Source organism: Equus caballus, unplaced genomic scaffold (assembly GCF_041296265.1).
Source record: "Equus caballus isolate H_3958 breed thoroughbred unplaced genomic scaffold, TB-T2T haplotype2-0000519, whole genome shotgun sequence".
NCBI classification, from domain to species: domain Eukaryota; kingdom Metazoa; phylum Chordata; class Mammalia; order Perissodactyla; family Equidae; genus Equus; species Equus caballus.
The window spans coordinates 1,120-24,667 of NW_027221910.1; the positions used below are offsets into that span (position 1 = coordinate 1,120).

The window sequence follows — 23,548 nt, forward strand, 5'->3', positions numbered from 1 at the left end:
TTCCAATGTGGTTTTCCAACATTATTGTGGGGAATAGTAAACTGGAGTCAGGAGACTTGAGCCACACCACCTTCTTGGTGGTGACTTCTTTTAAGACCTTGGGGAAGGCACTTATGGTTTGTTTTCCTTTTCATCTATAAAGTGGCAACAATAATATCTATGGACAGAGTTGTAGGGAGGACCAAATACACACACAGGTTATCAGGTATAAGGCATTACATTGATTCCTTATGTTTAAAACAAAAAGGCAAACCATTTTCTGGTAGCACATAGGGCTATAACGAGCATTAAAACCAACCTTTAAATAGAAAACTTTATTTTTAGATGATCCAGGGGGTCTTTCTAGATCAGCCTAGATTTTTTCGGAGGAAACTGTATTCTCATTGTCCTGAAATTTGAAGCAGAAACTCAATCATTTAAGACCATTTGCCTATTCTGACTTGTTGATGAGAAATCACCACTACTGCCACCCTTTTAGCCTCTGAAGGGATTGTAGCTTTGTCTTGATTTGATGGCTCAAAAATAAAATCTACCAAAGGCACGTTTTCTAAGCCTTGTCTGGCTCTACCCATTAGAAAAGTGTGAGCTACTGTTCTATACATCAAAACTAATTTATATTTTAAATCTACAACCAAGTCTCAATTACCAAGGTTAATGGGACTACATGCATACATAATTCTCTCTTTACATTTATACAGTGCTTTTAACTTCTTCAAAGCACTTTTCACTGTACTGCATATATAAAACAGAGGCATTTTTTTAAATCCACAAATAAGGTAAAAAATAAATCTTAAGATCAATAATTTCAACTTTGTACCTGTCAAAAGCTATTAGAACTTGCAAAATTGTCTAATAGGACTTTCATTGCCCTACTCTCCTCTCGACCCCTCTCAACTAAGGCCAGAAAAGACCGAAAGATCTGGAGGAATCTCCAGAGGAGAGGAAGCCAGAGAGGGAAGGAAGCCAAGGACCTGGGCCATCCCACAGCCTGGATCATTAGCTCCAGCGTAATTGAGAATAACTGACTGTATGTGTGACTATGGCCAGAAAATCCAGAAAGAGATGAAAAGGCAAAGAAAATGACGTGTGAGTAACAGTATTTACAGGGTCTGTCTCTGTCATTCTCAACAAGCATTATTGAGCGCCTACTGTAATGACAGGTGCTTTCAACAAAGAGGATGGACACAGCAATGAACAACCCAGGCAAGACTGCTATTTTCATAGTGATGACCTTCCTGAATGGTGCAGACAGACAACAAACACAAAGACACACAACTTCACATAAACAGATAACTTCAGGTGGCACTAAGCTCTGTGGAGTCCATAAACACAGGAATGTGATAGAGCCTTGGGGAGGGGATGCTGTTGTAGATAAGGTCACCAGGGAAGGCCTCAGGGTATCTGAGTTTACTGAGAAGAGCCCACCCTGTGCAGGTCTGCAAACCAGATGATGGAATGAGTGAACTCGCCAAGTATGCTAGAGGGAGAGGGGTCCTGAGGCGAGTTTCAAGGGGTTCCAGGAAGTCACTGTTCTGTGGTTATTCACTTTGTGTCCTTTTGGGATATTACTAAAACCTCTCCAGGACCCCGGATTTATTGCCTCTACAATGTGAGTTGCTAACACTGATCACCTGGACAGGGGAGCGCTGAGAAATAATGGGTAAACAATTGTGAGGAGCCACATAAATGCTAAATAATGCTCATGGTAATAAGCTTTTATTAAAGCTCTAGCACCTTGATAGGCAGCTCACAATCGGATACCTTGGCAAATGTGTGAATTGACGTGGCTGCTCCCTGTGCACACCAGCACCATCCTTTAAAACAGAAAAAAATAAATGAGCCTATGGTCATGATATTCGAAGTAGTTAGTGATCAAACAACTGGAGAGAAAGCTGGTGTGTGAAGTGTACAATGGGAGCAGGAAGATAACGGCACATCACAGCCCAGCTCACGCAGAGGATAACTCATTAATTGACTGGATGCTTGCTGGTGCACACACCATCCACTCCAGGGTGGTACTCTAACCCCATCAGGACTAGGTGCTGCCAACCAAAAGCCCCAGCAGACAGGAAGGGGAGTGAGAAGGAGCCAGAACAGAAGCATCTCTGGCAGCAGCCCTCTCTGGCCCTCTTGGCCTTGGAAAGCCACCCCTGGGGGAGGACTGAGCAGCCAGCACCAAGGGCCCTACCTTGGAAGGGCACCAAGGAAGTGGCGGGGTGTGAGGGAGGAGGGATGAGCATTCCATTTCTCCCTATGAGATGAAATATCCCAACGCCAGGAGAGACTTCAGTTGTCGTTATAACTGAGCCTCCCCACACAGAGATATGAGTCCACCCCTTAGAAGCAAATCTTCCTCCCCCAAAACCTCCCCCCAAAATATAACATTAACATCACAAAAAATGAATTCTTTTTTGTGGGTCCTACCATCTCTTTGATATAAATACACAAGTGCCTAAACATTCTTCCCCATCTCCCATCCCACATCGGCAATCAGATTGTGACACACACACACACACACACACACACACAAGCACATGCTCACACAAATACCACACACACCCAAGCACATGCTCACACAAATACCACACACACCCAATTCCTTTGTTAAGCCCTGGCTCAGCTATTATAAGGTACCTGTGGAATAGTGTAGGTCACATAGCAGAAAAGTTTAAATTACTGTTGCTTCTACTCTGAAAAGCAGACAGGAAGAAAAGACAATAAAAAAGAAAACACTTATTTTAAGGCTGAGACTAAACACTCTACTCCACGTTGACTGAGGTCACTTTCCCACTGTGGGATGGGGAGAATCGAGATGATCTCTGAGGTGCTATGAACCCACAGTGCAGACTTCATGTTTTGAGGCTTGACTAGAAACGACGGGGACGTGAAGAACATGGCGAGATAATCCCAGTCTTCAGGAAATTATGGTTTAAACTGGGCTGGAGAAAGACCAAGATCCTCAAAAAAATCTAATTGATTTTAACCAAATGGAGTAATTTTAAAATGTTAAATACACTGGGATATCATATTAAAAGTATTCTGGGAGAGCATGCCGCATGGGACGTGGTAAGTGCTGAATTTTCTGCTGCTAAGGGAGGCATTCCTATCTGCCAGTGTCTAATGTCTGCTCCTCAGACCTGAATCATTCATTTAGGTAGACCATTTGTCCAAGGTGCGTCATTTCCCAAAACAGCCAATGAAGGAACCAGGGAGAACCCTGAGGAGATGTGGCTCACTCCAGGGCCAATCAGTCTAGACTAAGATGGTTTTTAGCAAGACTGCCCAAAGGGCTTCTAGACTTTGTTTGCAAGTGTTGTTAATGCCTTGGTAACAATGGACTGTTGATAAGGTGGGAGATAATGTCAGAAGGAAGGAAGGTACCCGCTACATTTTTGCTTTTAACTTAAGCTACACATAAAATCCTATTATCAAACCCCAAGGAATGCTCCCAATTATTGTCTTGACCCTTCATTTTGCTTTGCTTTGTTTTTTTTTTTTTTTTCAACTCTCTATTTCTGTTTTTACCTGGCACTGACTTGCTTGACTCCTCTTCTCCTCTCAGCTTCTGGCTCTGTGCTCCCCCTTTAGACTTGATGAGTAATTTTGGTTTTCCTGCTTTTCACCTTTGGCACCCCTTCAAAAATGGGTTAGTTTATCTTCTGGCTCTTTCTACTTCTGACTGCTTGGAAGTTTGGATCATACTTAGCCAAGTTTTGATCCCAGGACCTTTCCTGGCTTTGACCTAAGTGGCATCTGTGCTGGGCTTGACTCCTCCAGGTGAGGGCGTCGGCAAGAGGGAGGATCAAGCAAAGATCAAGCAAGGAAACAGGAAGAATATCTGGCTCAGCTTAAACTGTGCAGGGCACTGAGGCCTTGCTGGCTGTCCAGTCTCTGCCTCCTTCTTCCTCTGCTGCTTTCATTCCCTCCTGTCTCTGACTTCCAATTTTTATTAAGTTTCCACCTTCTGACTGGTCAATCCTCTTCTAGCATCCCTTTGTAAGATTGAAATGGGAGTGAGAGTGATATCCATTAGCCAAAATAAGTTCCATAGCTGGGAGAAACTGCTGAATCTCTGGTGTCTTTATAGCACTTATCAAATCCCAATTAACCATATTAGTTGGCAAACTGCTCTGGCTTCCCAGGGAGTCAGCTGGCAGGTGAGTCAGTAAATATCTGTCAGATGAACGGATGCACACACACTAGTTGTGTAGCATGGCATCAGGTACTTTAAATAATACAAATATAAGACTTCATCCTTGGCTGAAGAAGGACATCTCATGGCCATTCACAAAAGGACTGTTTGGAAATATCACCAAGCGCTAGACCAGCTTCGCTATTTCTTCTAGAAAACAAGAAGAAAATCTCTTGTTTCAAGAGATGTTTGTGTCATCTCTTAATGCACAACTGGCTTCATGTGGGCAAAAGGGAACGTGAGCAAAGCCCTGGTTAAAGCATAACAGACACCCTCGGGCTAATGAACTGTTGAAGGTATTAGTGTCAGCGGATTTTCTACATAACTGCTTTGTAAACAGCAACAAGCATAAACCATAAACAAGGAGAATGAAGTGAGCACCCACAGACCCACCACTCATGTCAAATCATACAATGTTGATATCACCATAGAAGCCTCCACTCTCCTGTCTGATAATCTTTCACTTACTTTTCTTTATAATTTCATCACCTTTATAAACTCCCATAAAACATTTAGTTATATCCAGTTTGGGATCAATATTAAAAAACAACAATTGCAGGGCCATTCAACATTGGACATGAAAAAGAAAACTGGTTTTTTAATGAGATACTTGAAGTGTACACTTTCTGTAGGTGATCAAGACATTTACTCTTTCGTCCATTTTTATGTTTGCTGACTGCCAATCACTCTACTCCTTAATACTTCAAAGGGATTTTTCCCAAAGCTGCCTTTTGTCTTACACTAATGCTTTCCCTGACTCAAGTGAATTTTGAAGGAGATTGAGCTCATCATGATGAAATGGATGTTGACATTCCATAACCATCATTGTAATTATTCCTAATTTGTACTTTGCTTCAAAAACTCTCTTCCCTTGCCCCAAAGTCTGTACTTTCAGAATAGCATCTACAGCTTTAATTATACCTGACAATAAACTACTCTCACCACAAAATCTTGTTAATCACGGTGTATGTTACTATCTTCAAATATCCTGTTTTTTTAAAACTGCATTTATATGAGGTTCCCAAAGAGTTACAATATTAGCAATGAATGTTTTAACTGTTTCTGTAATTACTGTTTGTAATTACTACAAATCAAAGTTATACAAACTTTGGATTGGAGGCTGGTTGAATTATCTACCAAACTGGGGTGAATGGTCCTTTAATCAACCGATACTGAACAAATCTACAGAGTAAACACTGAGATGGAATTTGAGTGACTTGGTGTCCATCGAGAATCAAATCTGATGCTGTAGTGTTAATGGGACTTCAGGTCCAGAATAATTCTGTTAATCACACTTCTTCCAAATTAGTCAGTTAATATTGTGGGTCCTGACGAGACAGCATTTAGGAAGGCAGAGAGCGGCAGGGAATGTCCGTGATAGGATCCTTAGGGCAAAGGACAGAAGACAAAAGGAGAAGGCTGTATTCGTGAGAAGTGAGCTGGACCATAACCGCTATAATTATAAGCTTATAATGTCACCACACTGCTTTCTGTAATGTAATATTTTTGTTGTCTGTTATTTTCCTTGATTCAGGTTTTGTATTTTTCAATTAATAGTGAGATCTAGTCTCATTTTTCTGTGTATTTGGATACATTGAGTAGAGCGCTCTGGCTGAGTAAAGTTTCACATATGGGAGACTTGAGAAACAAGAGTGGCAAGGAAAGTTAGGTCAGATTATGAAAATTCTTAAAATGTTTATATTGGACTTAATCCTTCAGAAGTCATTTAGGCCTTTTCTTTTTTTGTAATTGAGAGCACCAGGAGGAAAGGAGTGTTTTTGATGATCTATTTTATTTTATTTCTTTCTCTTTTCTTGGAGGAAGATTGGCCCTGAGCTAACATCCGTGCCCATCTTCCTCCATTTCATCCGTGGCCCGCCTGCCACAGCATGGCCTATAAGCAGTGTATAGGTCTGTGCCAGAATGGGGAACCTACACACCCCAGGCCGCCAAAGAGGAGCACACAAACTTAACCTCTACACCACCGGGCTGGTCCCATTTTTGGTGATTTCTAAGGGGTAAAAACTAGGCAGGAGATTAGGTAAGATGATATAGCAAAATTCAGGCATTAAGAAATAAGGTTAGACAAGGCTGGTGATGGCGGCCATGGATTGGAAAGGAAGGAAGGATGGATGCAGCATCATAAGGAAAAATTTGCTTCTTTCCCTTTGTCTTTTCAGCCATTTGGGCTTAACGGTGTTCAGTGCTCCTGATTTATTTCCATTCCCATTTATATTTTCCTTCTTCCTTTGATAATCTACTTTTGCTTTCCCATTTTTCCCTCTCTTCTCTCCTTTGCTTGCATTCTTATCACCTTCCCTGATAGGACGATGACTGAATCAGGCAGGTAGACATGAAATGGGAGAGATCTGAGTAGAAACTAACTATAAGATTTACTAATTAGAGTATGTTGCTGCTTAAAACATTTTTAACCTTTCATCCCCAGTTAAAAGAAGAAAAGAAAGGTGAGGAGGCAAAAAGAGTAGAGAGGAAAAGGGAGAGACTCATTTATCCATTCATTCAAGAAGTGCTGTGTTTCCAGAGAAAGAGAGAGTGCCAAAGAGATAGAGAAACACCACACAATAATTTGTGTTATTGTAGTTGTATCATCTATTTCCCTTCTAACTCAGTTGGGTAAAGTAGAGATGCCAGATGGGAGGCTAAAGACCAAGGTGACATGGGTCTCCCTCCCTCCTTTATTGCCTGCTGCTTCTCATATCAAAAGATGGAGTCTACATCCCTCCGCCTAGGCCTCAGTGACTGGCTCAACCAATAGGATGCTGTGGAGGTGACTTTCTGGGACTTCTGAGGCTAGGCTGTAAGCCTGGTCTTTTGGAATATTTCCTCTTGGGATGCTTTCTTTTGGAACCCAGCCACCACTCTGAGAGATGCCCAAGTCACATGAAGAGGCCACATGCAGGCCCTCCAGTTGGCAGCCCAGAAGATAACAGCCAGCATCCTCAGCAAACACAGAAATGAACCATCTTGACATCCAGCACAATAGAGGCAAAGAGGATTTCAGCCCAAGATGACATCTGACTGTACTTCCTAGGAAACCCCAAGCAAGAACTGCCCAGCGAATCCCAGCCAATCCACACAACAATAAGAGACAAGTTACTGTTTCAAGCTACTCCACTTTGCTGTGGTTTGTTATACAGCAATAGATAACTTTTTCATCCTTACACGAGACATAGAATATCGAAAGTTTGAAGATTCATAAGGCCACCCGGAATGCTTGTATATTTTTTACGTATTTTTTTCCTTTTCAAGGTCACTTTCTTATTCATTAGCCTTGAAATTGGAATTTGAATTGACCTTGATCAGAAATCCTAAGAAATGCTTAGGCAAACAGTTAAGCACTATCATATTTTGAGTACTAGCTCAGGATAAAGTGGTGTTGATGTGACAAGAATAATGGATGTGTAATTAGAAGATGGAGTTTAAGTCCTAGTTCTGTCATTTATTACTGTGTGGCCTACAACAAGTTATTTAACATTTCTGCTTCCTAGTTTCCAATGCTATAATGTAATCGAAGGTATTTAGTAATGCATGACAAAACACAGACATTCAGTGAATTTCCATTTCTTTCCTTCCTATGAAAGTCCTGTACTCATAAGTGCAACCAGATCAGAGCCTATCATACTGCTTCCTAAAACTAAATATTTTTATTATGTATCAAATATTTCCCTTGATAACTATTTCATAAGCTTCCATAGTGTTGCCTTTACTAGTGTGATCTGCCTCACATTTCCTGTGGATAGTTTACTTAATAGATTTTGGGGACTCATTCTGTTGCTGGATTCTTACAAAGACTCTTTGTGATAACCTTCTTTGGTTTTCAAGGACATGACCCTGTTTCTCGAGTGTGGTTCCCTACTGTAGCATAAATGTTAACAAATTAAATGCATATCACATAAGAATTTTAATTGTTCATCATATGTTTATGTATTGAAATATAGAGTCGAATTGATATAATTGGTAACATTACCCATTTGCTTTGATTTGAGATGTCAAGTGATTGAAAAAATTTTTAATTCAGAATTGAATTACCTTGCTTATTTGAATTTATCACTTTTGCGTAATTAGGATGAACTAATTTAATTTGCAGTTATCCTTAAATGACTTAACTGATGTCTGCTGAAGTTCTCAAGGCCACAGGATTATGGAGTCATGCTGAACATCACTCTGTCTCTTAGGCTTGGAAGTACAAGTGCACCTTGTGAAGCCTGGAGACAGCAGTTACGAGCTTGATTTTTCTCCATTAATGGTTTTTTTTCTGTTTTGTCCCCCTCACCTCACTCTAGGCTGCTGCATGTTTCCCAGAAGGACCACATATTGCATTTGGAGGTGGTCCTCCTTTTCCAACTTTGTTCTGATTTTTATGTCATTTTTACTTGGTGAGCTCACATCTCAGTTCTGCAAAGGAAAGCTGGTTATTTATCTGGTAACTATGGTTGGAATCCCCAAGACAGTGCTCTTTATAGAGACTGAGGGTCCTTTAGCAAATATTGCTTTTTGATGATGCATTTTAATAAGCCTTTTAAAAATCTGGATACCAGACTACTGGCTAGAGTACCTGGAAACAATAATTTTAAAATAGTGTTTTTCTGCAGGTCCTGACCCATTAGTGGATTATGAAATAATTCTAGAGGGTGTGACAAGCACTTAAAAAACAATGAAACAAAATGGAATAGATATTAGATGTATTACTCGTAAAAAGGTAAGAACAGTTTCATAAAATTTTTATATTCTTTTGGTGTGTGTGCGTATATACTGATTTATGATAAAAAATAATTTATAGATTTATTTTGTGAGTTGCCATCAAAAGAATTTGAAAGTCACTGCCATGGATTTAAAGTTATCTGAAACAGTTTTGTAATATAGCGTTTTTGAAATGAAGCCCCAACAATATATGTAACAAATAAAAGTGTAGATAGGTTTTAGTTGCAAATTTAAAAGGGACTGGCAAGTTACTTTTCCTGAGAAGTCTAGCCCTGGGATGACTGGGTATTTTCCAAAGGGCCAGGAACCAGTTATCCCAATAAATGGTAGGCCTAAATGCTTTCTCTGGGAGGCTCTGAGGTAATGTTCCTCATCTCACTTGTAATGCTGCTGTTGCCCTGCTGCAGTGGCTGTTGGAAGTACTGTGTCTTCCCTAACCAGATCAGAAGGACCCAGTTTCCCAGTCTTGGTCTGCCAGAAAGATGGCATTGCACTTCTCCCCGATTTGTGGGACCTGCACCCAGCTTGGAGAGCTGGAAAACTCCAGCCTTTAACTCCCCTCTTTGCTAGGGAACCACGTTTTCCTTCCCACTGGGTCCTTGGAAGATGGGAAGCAGCAGTAAGGTTACTTGTGTTTTATCCACACCATGTGAGTCTGTGTTTTTGTGTGAAGGCTGACTCAGGTGGAGGAAAGTTCTCTGCCTAGAATTATAAAATTAATGCTAATCAGAGTAATGCAGCATCCCACTTCCAATCTGCTAATGAGCTTTGGGGAGAGATGGCACATCTTCCTGCAGCTGATGGATGCCTCTTTTAGAGGATCTACAACATCCTCCCCAGGTCTTCCCTCAGCTGGGCTAACACACTTCAGAGCAAAAGAATCCTCAGGGCAGGATGGGACCCCTTGCTTTTCTGGTTCTTGTCCCTTGAATTTTCCAAACTTCTCCTCACTTTTCAGTCTACTCTCTCTGCCACTAAAATGGCTGCCTATTAAACTCATCAGTGGAATCTGCCATACTGTGTCACTTAAACTTTTCCATCTGCTTATGGTTTTTACTTTTTTTCATAGAAAGCCCTGACCTGAATCTCTACTCTTCTTTTATAATGCTTTCATTTTGACCTCATTACTGCTGAAAATCAACCAAACTCATTCATCACTGTCCCTCCCCCAATCTCCATTAACATTATCCTGTTATCCAGGTTTTTAACATACACTCAAGAGATTGTCAACAAAAATGGACTAAACCTTGCATGGAACTTCTACCTCCACATGGGACATTTTCAAGAATAGGAGCTTTCAGATGAATTAACAATGTAGATAAATTTGTTACCAACACTAGAATCTCATTCTAAAATATTTTCTACAGCTCAAAACATGGCATAAGGCAGATTCCTATTTAAGAGAAAGGGCCTTCTTTTAAGTTGTCTTGAAGATTCTGAGACTGTCCTTAAGACAGTGCTATGAGAGGATATGAGGCACAATCTCAGTCACCCCAAGAGTTAATTTAAATGGAGAAAGTGAGATAGTTTCCCAAAGCACTGGAATTGATTTTTCCCTGAGTCTCTCCATAGTTGTAGATTCTGATAATCACAGAACATAGAGAAGGAAGAAACTTGGTGTTCCTTCTAACTGCCTCATTTCACAAACCAAGAAATTGAGGAGAACAGACATGAGGTCATTAAAGTCATCCAGTTACTTAGTTGCTTACTTCGACTAGGGTGGTTTCAGAAAGGATGCAGAAAGTAGCAGGTATTTGAGAGCTACTTAGGGACTGTATTGATCAACACTGTAATAATCAGTTCTGTGCCCTTGGGTGCTGCGACAGCTGGGGTCCACTGCTGCAGCTGAGAAATAAAGTGTGAGGAGAAACAAAATCTGAGGGAGTCCATCGCCACTAGACCTGCCTTATAAGAAATGTCAAAAAGCTCTCCTGTCTGAAATGAAAAGGCAAAGGATACAGAGCTTTAAACAAGTTGATAAATAGATAAAATCAGAAAACTGCAACTCTGATCAGAACATGTTAGTAAACAATTGTGATGCAAAGGTTAAAGGGAAAGAAAGCATTAAAAATAACATTAACCATTCCAATTTGGTAACAAATTCACAATAAAGAAAGAAATAATTTTGACAACAAAAATAGCAAGGGAAGAAGAAAAAGACAGAACTTGCCTAGTCAAATGAAGGAAAAATGCTATCAGCAGAAAAGGAACTATCTCATCTGTGAGACCTTTTATACAAACCTCATGGTAACAACAAAACAAAAATTAAGGCAGAGTCATGAAACATAAAAAGAGGAAACTGAAAAACACATCACCAAAAACCGTCAAGCTGAAATTGTAGTGAGAAACACCAGGAAACAGAAACAAAGGAAATATAGAGCAACCATAAAACAAAAGATAAAATGGCAATAGTAAGTCCCTATATATCCATAATCATCCTAAATGTAAATGGATTGAATGCACCAATGAAAAGACAGAGGCCTGGACAGGTTAAGAAAAAGACCCAAAACCAGCCAGACTTACAAAGAAAAAAGGAGAAAGCTCAAATAAACAAAATCAGAAATGAGCGAGGAGAAATAACAACAGACTCTGCAGAAATACAACAGATTATAAGAGAATACAAAAAACTATATGCCAACAGAATGGATAACCTAGAGGAAATGGATAAATTCTTGGACTCCTACAATCTCCCAAAGCTCACTCAAGAAGAGGCAGACAATTTGAACAGACCAATCACAAGGAAAGAGATTGAAACAGCAATCAAAAACATCCCAAAGAATAAAACCCCAGGACCAGATGGCTTTCCTGGGAATTCTACCAAACTTTCAGAGAGGATTTAATACCTATCCTTTTCAAGCTATTCCAAAAAATCAGGAAAGATAGAACACTTCCTAACACATTCTATGAGGCCAACATCACGCTGATACCAAAACCTGACAAGGACACCACGAAAAAAGAGAACTACAGGCCAATATCACTGATGAACATAGATGCAAAAATTCTAAACAAAATTTTGGCAACCAGAATTCAGCAATTCATCAAAAGAATCATACATCAGGATCAGTGGGATTCATACCAGGGACACAGGGATGGTTCAACATCTGCAAATCAATCAACGTGATACACCACATCAACAAACTGAGGAATAAAAACCACATGATCATCTCAATAGATGCAGAGAAGGCATTTGGCAAGAGCCACAGCCATTTATGATAAAAACTCTGAACAAAATGGGCATAGAAGAACTACCTCAACATAATAAAGGCCATATACAACAAACCCATAGCCAACATCATACTCAATGGGCAAAAACTGAACCCCATCCCCCTGAAAACAGGAATGAGACAAGGATGCCCTCTATCACCACTCTTATTTAACATAGTACTGGAGGTCCTGGCCAGAGCAATCAGGCAAGAAAAAGGAATAAAAGGAATCCAAATAGGGAGGAAGAAGTGAAACTCTCACTGTTTGCAGACGACATGATCTTAGATATAGAAAACCCCAAAGAATCCATTGGAAAACTGTTAGAAGTAATCAACAACTACAGCAAAGTTGCAGGGTATAAAATCAATTTGCATAAATCAGTAGCATTTCTATACTCCAGTAATGAACCAACAGAAAAAGAACTCAAGAATACAATACCATTCACAATCGCAACAAAAAGAATAAAATACCTTGGGGTAAATTTAACTAAGGAAGTGAAGGACCTATATAATGAAAATTACAAGGCCTTTCTGAGAATTGGATGACGACATAAGGAGATGGAAAGACATTCCATGTACACGGATTGGAAGAATAAACATAGATAAAATGTCCATTCTACCTAAAGCAATCTACAGATTCAATGCCATCCCAATCAGAATCCCAATGACATTCTTTACAGAATTAGAACAAAGAATCCTAAAATTCATAGGGGGCAACAAAAGACCCCGATTTGCTAAAGCAATCCTGAGAAAAAAGAACAAAACGGGAGGCATCACAATCCCTGACTTCAAAACATACTACAAAGCTACAGTAATCAAAACAGCATGGTACTGGTACAAAAACAGGTTCACAGATCAATGGAACAGAATTGAAAGCCCAGAAATAACCACACATCTATGGACAGCTTATCTTTGACAAAGGAGCTGAGGACATACAATGGAGAAAAGAAAGTCTTTTCAACAAATGGTGCTGGGAAAACTGGAAAGCCACATGGAAAAGAATGAAAATTGACCACTCTTTTTCACCATTCACCAAAATAAACTCAAAATGGATTAAAGACCTAAAGGTAGACCTGAAACCATAAGGCTTCTGGAAGAAAACGTAGGCAGTACACTCTTTGACATCAGTATTAAAAGGATAGTTTCGGACACCATGCCTTCTCAAAGAAGGGAAACAATAGAAAGAATAAACAAATGGGACTTCATCAGATTAAAGAGCTTCTTCAAGGCAAATGAAACAGGATTGAAACAAAAAAACAACCCACTAACTGGGAAAAATATCTGCAAGTGATATATCTGACAAAGGCTTAATATCCCTAATATATAAAGAACTCTCGCAACTCAACCACAAAACATCAAACAACCCAATCAAAAAATGGGCTGGAGACATGAACAGACATTTCTCCAAAGAAGATATACGGATGGCCAATAGGCACATGAAAAGATGCTCATCATCGCTGATCATCAGGGAAATGCAAATCAGAACTACACTAAGATATCACCTTACACCCGTTAGAACGACAAAAATATCTAAAACTAATAGCAACAAATGTTGGAGAGGTTGTGGAGAAAAAGGAACCCTCATACACTGCTGGTGAGAATGCAAACTGGTGCAGCCACTATGGAAAACAGTATGGAGATTCCCCAAAAAGTAAAAATAGAACTACCATACGATCCAGCCATCCCACTACTGGGTATTTATCCAAAGAGCCTGAAGTCAGCAATCCCAAAAGTCCTGTGCACCCCAATGTTTATTGCAGCACTGTTTACAATAGTCAAGACGTGGAAGCAACCTAAGTGCCCATCAACGCACGAATGGATAAAGAAGATGTGGTACATATTTACAATGGAAGACTACTCAGCTGCAAACAGAACAAAATCATTCCATTTGCAATAACATGGATGGACCTTGAGAGAATTATGTTAAGTGAAATAAGCCAGCGAGAGAAAGATAATCTGTGTATGACTCCACTCATATGAGGAATTTAAAACTATGGACCAAGAACAGTTTAGTGGATGCCAGGGGAAAGGTGGGGTGGGGGTGGGCAGAAAGGGTGAAGTGGTGCACCTACAACATGACTGACAAACATTAATGTACAATTGAAATTTCACCAGATAGTAACAAATCAATAACTCAATAAAAAAAAAAAAACGGGGAAGGCACCTTAAAAAAATAAAATAAAAAATAAAGATGAAGACAAACACACAAAAAAACAAAAACAAAAACAAAAAAAGAAAAAGACCCAAAAATGTGCTGCCTCCAGGAGACCCATCTCAGCTCTAAAGAAAAACATAGGCTCAGAGTGAAGGGGTGGAAGATGATACTCCAACCAAACGACAACCAAAAGAAAGTGAATGTAGCCATAATTCTATCAGACAAAATAGACTTCAAGCCAAAAAAGACAAGAGACAGAGATGGGCATTATATAATGATAAAGGGGATGATCCATCAAGAAGACATAACATTTATTAATATATATGCACCTAACGTAGAAGCACCAAAGTCTATAAAACTATTAACAGATCTAAAGGGAGAAACTGACAGCAACACCATAAGAGTAGGGAACTTACTACCCCACTTACATCAATGGATAGGTCTTCTAGAGAGAAAATCAACAGAGAAACGTTGACCTTAAATGAAACACTAGACCGGATGAATTGAATAGATACATATATAATATTCAATCCAAAAGCAGCAGGATATACATTTTCTCTCTCAAGTACACATGAAACATTCTCAAAGATACACTGTTTGTTGGGAAACAAAACAACTCCCAATAAACTTGAGACTGGAAAGATATCAACATCTTTTCCAACCACAATGGTATGAAACTAGAAATCAACCACAAGGAGAAAGCTGGAAAAGTCACAAACATGTGGAGCCTAAACAACGTGCTATTCATTAACTATTGGAACAACAAAATTAAAGGAGAAATGGAAAAATATCTGGAGACAAATGAAAGGAAAATACAGTGTACCAAAATCTATTGGATACAGCAAAAGCAGTACAAGAGGGAAGTTCCTAGCAACACAGGCCTACCTTGAGAAACAGGAAAAATCTCAAATAAGCAATCTAACAATACATCCAAAAGAATCAGAAAAGAAAAAACGAAGTGCCCAAAGTCAGGAGAACAAAGGAACTACTAGAAATCAGAGCAGAAATAAATGACATGGAGAGTAAAAAGAAAATAGAAAAGAGCAGTGAAACTAAGAGCTAGTTCTTTGAAAATATAAACAAAATTGACAAACCTTTAGGTAGAATAAGACAAAAAGAGAGAAGCCTCAAATAAATAAAATCAGAAAGAGAAGAAATCACAAACAATATAACAGAAATACAAAGGATTACAACAGTATTCTTTATCAATGTTAGAACCACATTAACAAAATGAAGAATAAAAATCACATGATCATCTCAACAGATGCAGAGAAAGCATTTGACAAGATTCACCACATATTTATGATAATAACTCTCAATAAAATAATTATAGAAGGAAAGTACCTCAACATAATAAAGGCCATATATGACAAACCAACAGCTAACATTATACTCAATGGTGTAAACTGATAGCTATCCCTCTAAGAGCAGGAACAAGACAAGGATGCCCACGCTCACCCTTCTTAGTCCTAGCCAGAGCAATCAAGTAAGAAAAATAAATAAAACATATTCAAACTGGAAAGGAAGAAGTAAAACTGTCACTACTTGTGGATGATGAGATTTTACATATAGAAAACGCTAAAGAACCCATCAAAACACTAAAAACAAACTAGCAGAAATAAAAAATCAAGAATATAATCCTATTTACAATCACAACAAAAAGAATTAAGTGGGTAGGAATAAATTTAACCAATGAGGTGAAAGACCTATACACTGAAGACTATAAGACATTGTTGAAAGAAATTAAAGAAGACATAAAGAAATAGAAGGATATTCTGTGCTCATGGATTAGAAGAATTAACATAGTGAAAAAGTCCATATTACCTAAAGCCATCGACAGATTCAATGCAATCCCTATCAAAACCCCAATGACATTTTTCACAGAAATAGAAAGAAGAATTCTAAAATTTATTGGAAACAACAAAAGTCCCCAAAGAGCCACAGCACTCCAGAGAAAGAGCAAAGCTGGAGGCATCACATTCCCTAATTTCAAAGTATACTACAAAGCTGTATTAATCAAAACAGCACGATACTGGCAGAAAAGCAGACACAGATCAATGGAACAGAATTGATAGCCAAGAAATAAACCCATACATTTAGGAACAGCCAATTTTCAACAAAGGAGCTAAGAACATACAATGGAGAAGGGAAAGTCTCTTCAATAAACACTTTTGGGAAAAAGGACAGCCGCACACAAAAGAATGAAAGTAGACCATTATCTTACACCATGCACAAAAATTAACTCAAAATGGATTAAAGACTTGAATGTAAGACCTGAAACCATAAAACTCCAAAGAAGAAAACGTAGGCAGTAGGCTCTTTGCTATCATTCTTAGCAGTATCTTTTTGAATATGTCTCCTCAGGAAAGGCAAACAAAAGAAAAAAATAAGCTAATGGGACTACATCAAACTAAAAAGCATCTGTATGGCAAAGGAAACATCAATAAAATGAAAAGACAACCTAGCAATAGGAAGAAGATATCTGCAAATCATTTATCCAACAAGCGGTTGCTATCCAAAATATATGAAGAACTAAACAACAAAAGAACAAACTTAGTCAAGAAATGGGCAGAGGATTTCAACAGACATTTTCCCAAAGATATACAGATGGCCAATAGGCACATGAAAAGATGTTCAACATCACTAATTATTAGAGAAATACAAATCAAAACCACAATGAGATATCACCTCATGACCATCAGAATGGCTATTATTAAAAAGACAAGAAATAAGAAGTGTTGGAGAGGGGCCAGTGCCATGGCCGAGTGGTTAAGTTCGTGTGCGTACTTCAGCAGCCCAGGGTTTTGCCAGTTTGGATCCTGGGCCTGGACACGGCACCACTCATCAAGCCATGCTGAGGTGGCATCCCACACAGCACAGACAGAAGGACATACAACTAGAATATACAACTATGTACTGGGAGGGTTTTGGGAGAACAAGAAGGAAAAAGAGAGACAACAGATGTTAGCTCAGGTGCCAGTCTTTACAAAGAAAACAGAAGTGTTGGAGAGGATGTGCAGAAAAGGAGCCCTCATACACTGCTGGTGGGAATGTAAATTGGTGCAGCCACTGTGGAAAACAGTACAGACATTCCTCAAAAACTTAAAAATAGAATGACCAGGCATGACATCAGCATCACGGCGGAGTGACCCTTCCCTTAGACTCTCCTCCCTAAGAAACAATGAAAAGGACATTCATAAACCAACAGAGGACAGGCACACAACACAAAAGACATCTGAGAGACCCATGCAGCCTTATGTCTGAGGGTGGAGGTGCTGGACCCCCCAGGAGGAAGAAGGAGGAAGTAAGGGGATTTCCTCTCCTCCCCAGCAATGACCTAGGGCACAGAACCATGCACAGCTCTGAGAAAACAGGGGCCTGGGGGGAGACTCTGTGGGAATGCCTTCACTCTCCAAGTTCCCTCACATCCCATAGGAAAGCTCCACAAAGGAGGCTAAGCTATTGTGGGGTTGTCTTCATGAAGCCAGCACGCCAGGAGGACAGACAGTGAGGGCAAAGAGAGAACACTCACAGGATGGCAGATGCAAAAGAAGTGCCCCTCCCCCTGCTGGGCTCACAAGCTCAGCCAGTCAGCCAGAGCAAGGGACCCCGTCTAGAGTGCCCGTGCGTACATTAGCAAAGCAGCAGCTACAAGCAGGCAATTGCAGATGGGTCCTGTCAGCATAGATTCCAAAGGACAAGCACAGACACCAGGGATCACAGCAGGCTCAGAATACACAGCTCCTGAACCTCCTCCAGTGGTGGCAAGTGGAATCTGCAACCAGATACCATCTATGTGAAGGCACAAACCAACCCCATCAAATAGTATGAAGAAATATATTAATAGTCCAGACCAGAAGGAAAAATGAAAAGCACCTAGAAATCAATCCTGAAGGCACACAAATTTACAATGTAAACGACAGAGAATTCAAAATAGCTAACATTAAAAAACTCAACGACTTACAAGAAAATTCAGATAGTTCAATTAAATCAGGAATAAAATTAATAAACAGAGGGATACTTCACAAAAGAGATTGACCCTATAAAGAGAAACCAATCAGGAATGTTGGAGATGAAAAACACAATGAGATAAAGAAAAATCTGGATACCCTGAATTACAGAGCTGACATTATGGAAGACGGAATTAGCAATCTGGAGGACCGAAATATAGAAAGGCTTCAGATGGAGGAGGAGAGAGAATTAAGACTAAAAAGAAACGAAGAAATTCTCTGAGAAATATCTGATTCAATTAGGAAATGCAACATAAAAACTATGGGTATTATAGAGGGAGAAGGGAGGGAGAAAGGAGCAGAAAGTCTGTTCAAACCTGGGAAAGGAGCTGGAATTACAAGTAAAAGACGCTAACAGAACTTCTGATTACATCAATGTAAAAGACCTACTCCAAGGCATAGAGTAGTAAAACTGGCAAAAGTCAGTGACAAAGAAGAAATATTTTTAAAGGCAGCAAGGCAGAAGAAAATAACTTACAAAGACCATATCAGACTTTCAGGAGATTTCTCAGCAGAATCTTTACAGGATATGAGAAGTAGAATGAGATATTCAAAATTCTGAAAGACAAAAACCTTCAGCCGAGAAATACTCTATCCAGGGGAAAAGATCCTACCTATATGGTGGAGAAATAAAAACTTTCCCACATAAACAAAAGCTGAGGTAGTTCATCGCCACAAGACACCCCAAACAGGAAATGCTCAAGAAGACCTTCATACCTGAAAAAGAACAAAAAGAGTTCACAAAGCCTTGAGCAAGGAGATAAATAGGCAGCCAAAGTCAGAAAATTGCAGCTCTCTACCAGAACAGGTTAGCAAAAACTTAATTATGACATTAAAGATAAAGGGAAGGAAAACATCAAAAATAACTATAATCTTGTGATTTTAACCACAAAATCACAACACAAAACAGAATATGTTATGACCAACAAATCAGAGGAAGAGGAAAGGGATGGAACTGGCTTAGACCAAGGAAATAAGAGCTATCAGAAAATGGTATATCTCATCTATGAGATTTTTTATACAAACCTGATGGTAACCACTAAACAAATAATCAGAACAGAGACACAAATGATACAAAAAAAAGAAAACTGAGGGGCTGTCCCAGTGGCATAATGGTTAAGTTCGCATGCTCTGCTTCAGCCACCCAGGGTTTGCAGCTTCAGGTCCCAGGCACAGACCTATGCATCTCTCATCAAGCCCTGCTGTGCTGGCATCCCACATACAAAAAACAGAGGAAGATTGCCACAGATGTTAGCTCAGCAACAATCTTCCTCAAGCTAAAAGAGAGGAAGATTGCTTACAGATGTTAGCTCAGGGCCAGTCTTCCTCACACACAAAAAAGAGAAAACTGAGAAAACCATCATAGAGAACTACCAAACTGAACTGGCAGTCCAAAATACACAAGACGAGAAACAAGGGAAATACAGAACTGGAAAACAAGTGATAAAATGGCAGCATTAAGCCCTTATATATAAATAATCACTCTAAATGTAAACGGATTGAATTCTCCAATCAAAAGACAGAGTGGTGGGATGGATTGAAAAACAAGACTCATCAATATGCTGCCTCCAGGAAACACTCTTAGCTCTAAAGACAAACACAGGCTCAGAGTGAAGGGACAGAAGATGATACTCTAAGCCAATGGCAAACAAAAGAAAGCAGTTATTGCAATACTTACGTCAGACACAGTAGACCTCAAGATAAAAAAGGCAATGAGAGACAAAGAGGGGCAGTGTATAATGATAAAGGGGACACTCCAACAAGAAGACATAACACTTATAAATATACGTGTACCCAACAAAGGAGCACCAAAGTACATAAAGCAACTATTAACAGACCTAAAAAGAGATATTAACAACGACATAGTAATAGTAGGGGGCCCCAACACTCTACTTACATCGATGGATAGATCATCCAAACAGAAAGTTAACAAGGAAATAGTGGAATTAAATGAAAAACTAGACGAGATGGACTTAATAGATATATATGGAACATTCTATCCAAAAATAGCAGAATACACATTCTTCTCAAGTGCACATGGAGCATTCTAAGGACAGACCATATGTTTTGAAACAAGACAGGCCTCAATAAATTTAAGAAGATTGAAATCACATCAAGCATCTTTTCTGACCAAAATGCTATGAGACTAGAAATCAGCTACAGGAAAAAAGCTGGGAAAGTGACAAATATGTGGAGACTACACAACATGCTACTGAACAACCAATGGATCACTGAAGAAATTAAAAGAGAAATCAAAAATATCTGGAGACAAATGAAAATGAAAAACACCACACCAACTCATATGGGATGCAGAAAAAGTGGTCCTATGAGGGAAATTCATAGCAATACAGGCCCAGCTTAAAAACAAGAAAGATCTCACATAAGCAATCTTAAAATACAGTTAGAAAATGAAGAACCAACAAAGCCCAAAGTCAGCCGAAGGAGGGAAATAATAAAAATCAGAGCAGAAATAAATGAAATTGAAACCAAAAAGAAAAAAAGAATAGTAGAAAAGATCAGTGAAACAAAGAACTGGTTCTTTGAGAAGATATGCAAAATTGACAAACCCTTAGCCTGACTCTCTAAGAAAAGAGAGAGAAGGCTCAAATAAATGAAATTAGAAATGAAAGAGGAGAAATTACAACAGATACCACAGAAATATAAAGGATTATAAGAGAATACTATCAAAAACTATATAGCAACAAACTGGACAATCTAGAAGAAACAGATAAATTCTAAGACTCATACAATTTCCCAAACTGAATCAAGAAGAAAGAGAATCTGAATAGGCCAATCACAAGTAAAGAGATTGAAACAGGTAGCTTAGTGGGAAACTACTTACCCTGACAAGGTTACCCACTCAAAGCTAACAGCCAACATCACAATTAATAGTAAAACACGGTATATTTTTCCTCAAGACTGACTTGATTTCTACTATTTCTACTTCTCCTTTTCCTTTAATGCATGGATCCTGCTAACCTTATAAATCCATTACAATATAAAGTGGGGAATGAATAAAGAGCTCACCTGAGGGATGTGCACTTTCTGTGGCTCCTGGGCGAGTACAGAGGACTGTGGTTCAGCTGAGGGGACAGAAAGAAGACAGGGGTCCTGAGATTTAGCTGTCTTACAGCTCTTAGATTCACCTCCTCAAATCTCAGCACCCCAGTTGGGAATCATCCTCCCCATAGGCACAGGGCCCTCTGGGCCTTGAAAAGGCACAGAAATCATGCAGGCAGCAACACCTGTCTTTGAGTGATTCTGAAATGACCACGGAGCTGAAATCTGCAGTTTTTTACTGAGTGAACATAAGCTTTACTTGATTGATTTAACAATAACGCATGCGTCCTTCTGAATAACAGAAAGAAATAAAAACAACCGATTAGTTGAATTAAAGTACGCCAAATGACAAGACACTATTCCTTCATTAAAGTTAACTTAGCAGAAAAATACTCAGTATGCATCATTTACCTATTTTTCTCAGTAATATTATTTAACCCCTGGTATACACAATCCACGGAAAGCCTAGTAAAAGAGATGGAGGATTTAAGGCAGGAATTTTTAATTGTTCATTTCAGCTGGGAAGTATTTCTCAAAAGGCCCTTTTGATAGATGCTTTTGGTAACTTACCTGTGAGAGAGTGAACTGTCACAAACTGCGTTTCCCTGGACAAGTCACTGAAATTTTCAGGCCCAAAGTCTTTAAATCTTTCAAAAGAGTTAGAAGTAGGTGACCTCGGAAAACTCTTCACAGATCATCATTCTTGGATCCTGTGCCATCAGGATAACGTCACTAATGTCACATGTGGTGGTGGACATGTGTGACAGCAGCACATCTGTAAATAGCGGGGGCCATTTAAGGGGACTGGAGACAGAACTTCCTTCCTCTGCCTGGTTGTCCCTTACCCCCAGACCTTGCCCCCCCTCCACGGCTCTCCAACAAAGCAGCCTTTCCTGAGCAGCCTGCCCCTGGGCCACCCCAGCTCACCTGTACTTCCCAGGGACGGCCCAAATGCCCCACTGTCACACAATGTGGTGGCTCCTGAAGGTGGCATCATCATCAAGTCTGGTTCATTCTGGGCAGGGGGATCAAGACCTGCTTCTGATCTTGCAAATCTAGCATCTGCTCCTTTCTGGGCTCTTGTCTCTGCTCTGAAGCTCTGGAGAGAGGTCTAAGGTCAGAGGGGCACTCTCTTCCAGGTAAGACTCCCTCACAGAGGCCCCCTGCTTCATGCCCCACAAGGGCTGGTTTGTTTCAAGGCAACTGGGACATGGATCTGAGAAATAAATTCATTTTAGGGGCAAAAAGCCTGACTCTTGGAATTCATTATAACGTTAGACTTCAAGGACAGAAAGCCTGACAATGCAGAGGGGGCCAGGCACCGCTGTCTGACCCAAGGGACCTGAAGAGACACTAGAAATCCCAGGATACATGTGACACACGGTGGGATTCCATCCACATCCTTTCCTTTACATCCCTGGGGACGCAGGGACAGGCCATGTTCCTAAGTGCTGTGAAGGCTGTAATGCCAGTCTTGGGCAGGTGTGACACCAGACAAAGCCTGAGACTGAAGCGAAGCACACCTGCCCTAGAATCCAAATTCCCTGGCTGGGAGCTCCTGACTCGAGCACATCGGGCCACCGACCCGAGCTTCGGTTTCTGGTGAAGTGGTTGTCAGGGTACATTAAACTATCCAGTAAAAAAACAAAGCGTCCTCTAACTATAACAGCAGATGTCACTTACTTAAGGCTTCCTACCTGGCACTTGTCTAAAATAGTGATCTATGTTTCCAAACGCCGCCGTGAAACAATCATTATTAATATTTATAGATGAGAACCCTGACTCTCGCCCCGGTTCCTTCTGTCGCCCCTGCTTACAGGTGACAGAGCTGGCACTGACCGGGCCTGTAGTGCTCCAGCTCGGGCTCCACCGCAGACCCACGGTCACCGTCCGCCTGATAAACGCACTCCTCCCTCCCGCACCCACCGCCGCCGACACGGGCTTCTCTCCGGTCGGCCTGCAGGCGGGCTGGTCACACGATCCTCGGGCACCCTGGACCGCCCCGAACACCTGCGCCCCAGGAGCCCGAGGGCCGGGGTCTCCCCATTGGCCTTACCCACTCTGACGGCCCGCCCGGGTTTATACACCGCCGCGGGGGGCGACGGGGTCCCAGACACTTCCTGCTCCCATCCCCAAGCACACGCACACCCTTCCCAGCTAGTCCCTCGCCCTAGGTGCGCACCCTGCATTTTCCGAGCACACCCCA

At 40.3% G+C, this 23,548-nt stretch overlaps 1 long non-coding RNA gene across 2 annotated transcripts; it reads right to left on the minus strand.

Moving 5' to 3' along the window:
* Window positions 1-354: 354 nt before the first annotated feature.
* Window positions 355-23,548, minus strand: LOC138922153 (uncharacterized). Of its 2 annotated transcripts, none has more exons than XR_011435231.1 (5): window positions 23,525-23,548; window positions 22,270-22,441; window positions 21,913-22,117; window positions 21,310-21,365; window positions 355-388 (listed from the first exon to the last, which is right to left on the minus strand). It is a non-coding gene; the product is annotated as an uncharacterized lncRNA (long non-coding RNA). The 2 variants fall into 2 exon arrangements; XR_011435230.1 differs by having other exon boundaries at window positions 23,399-23,537.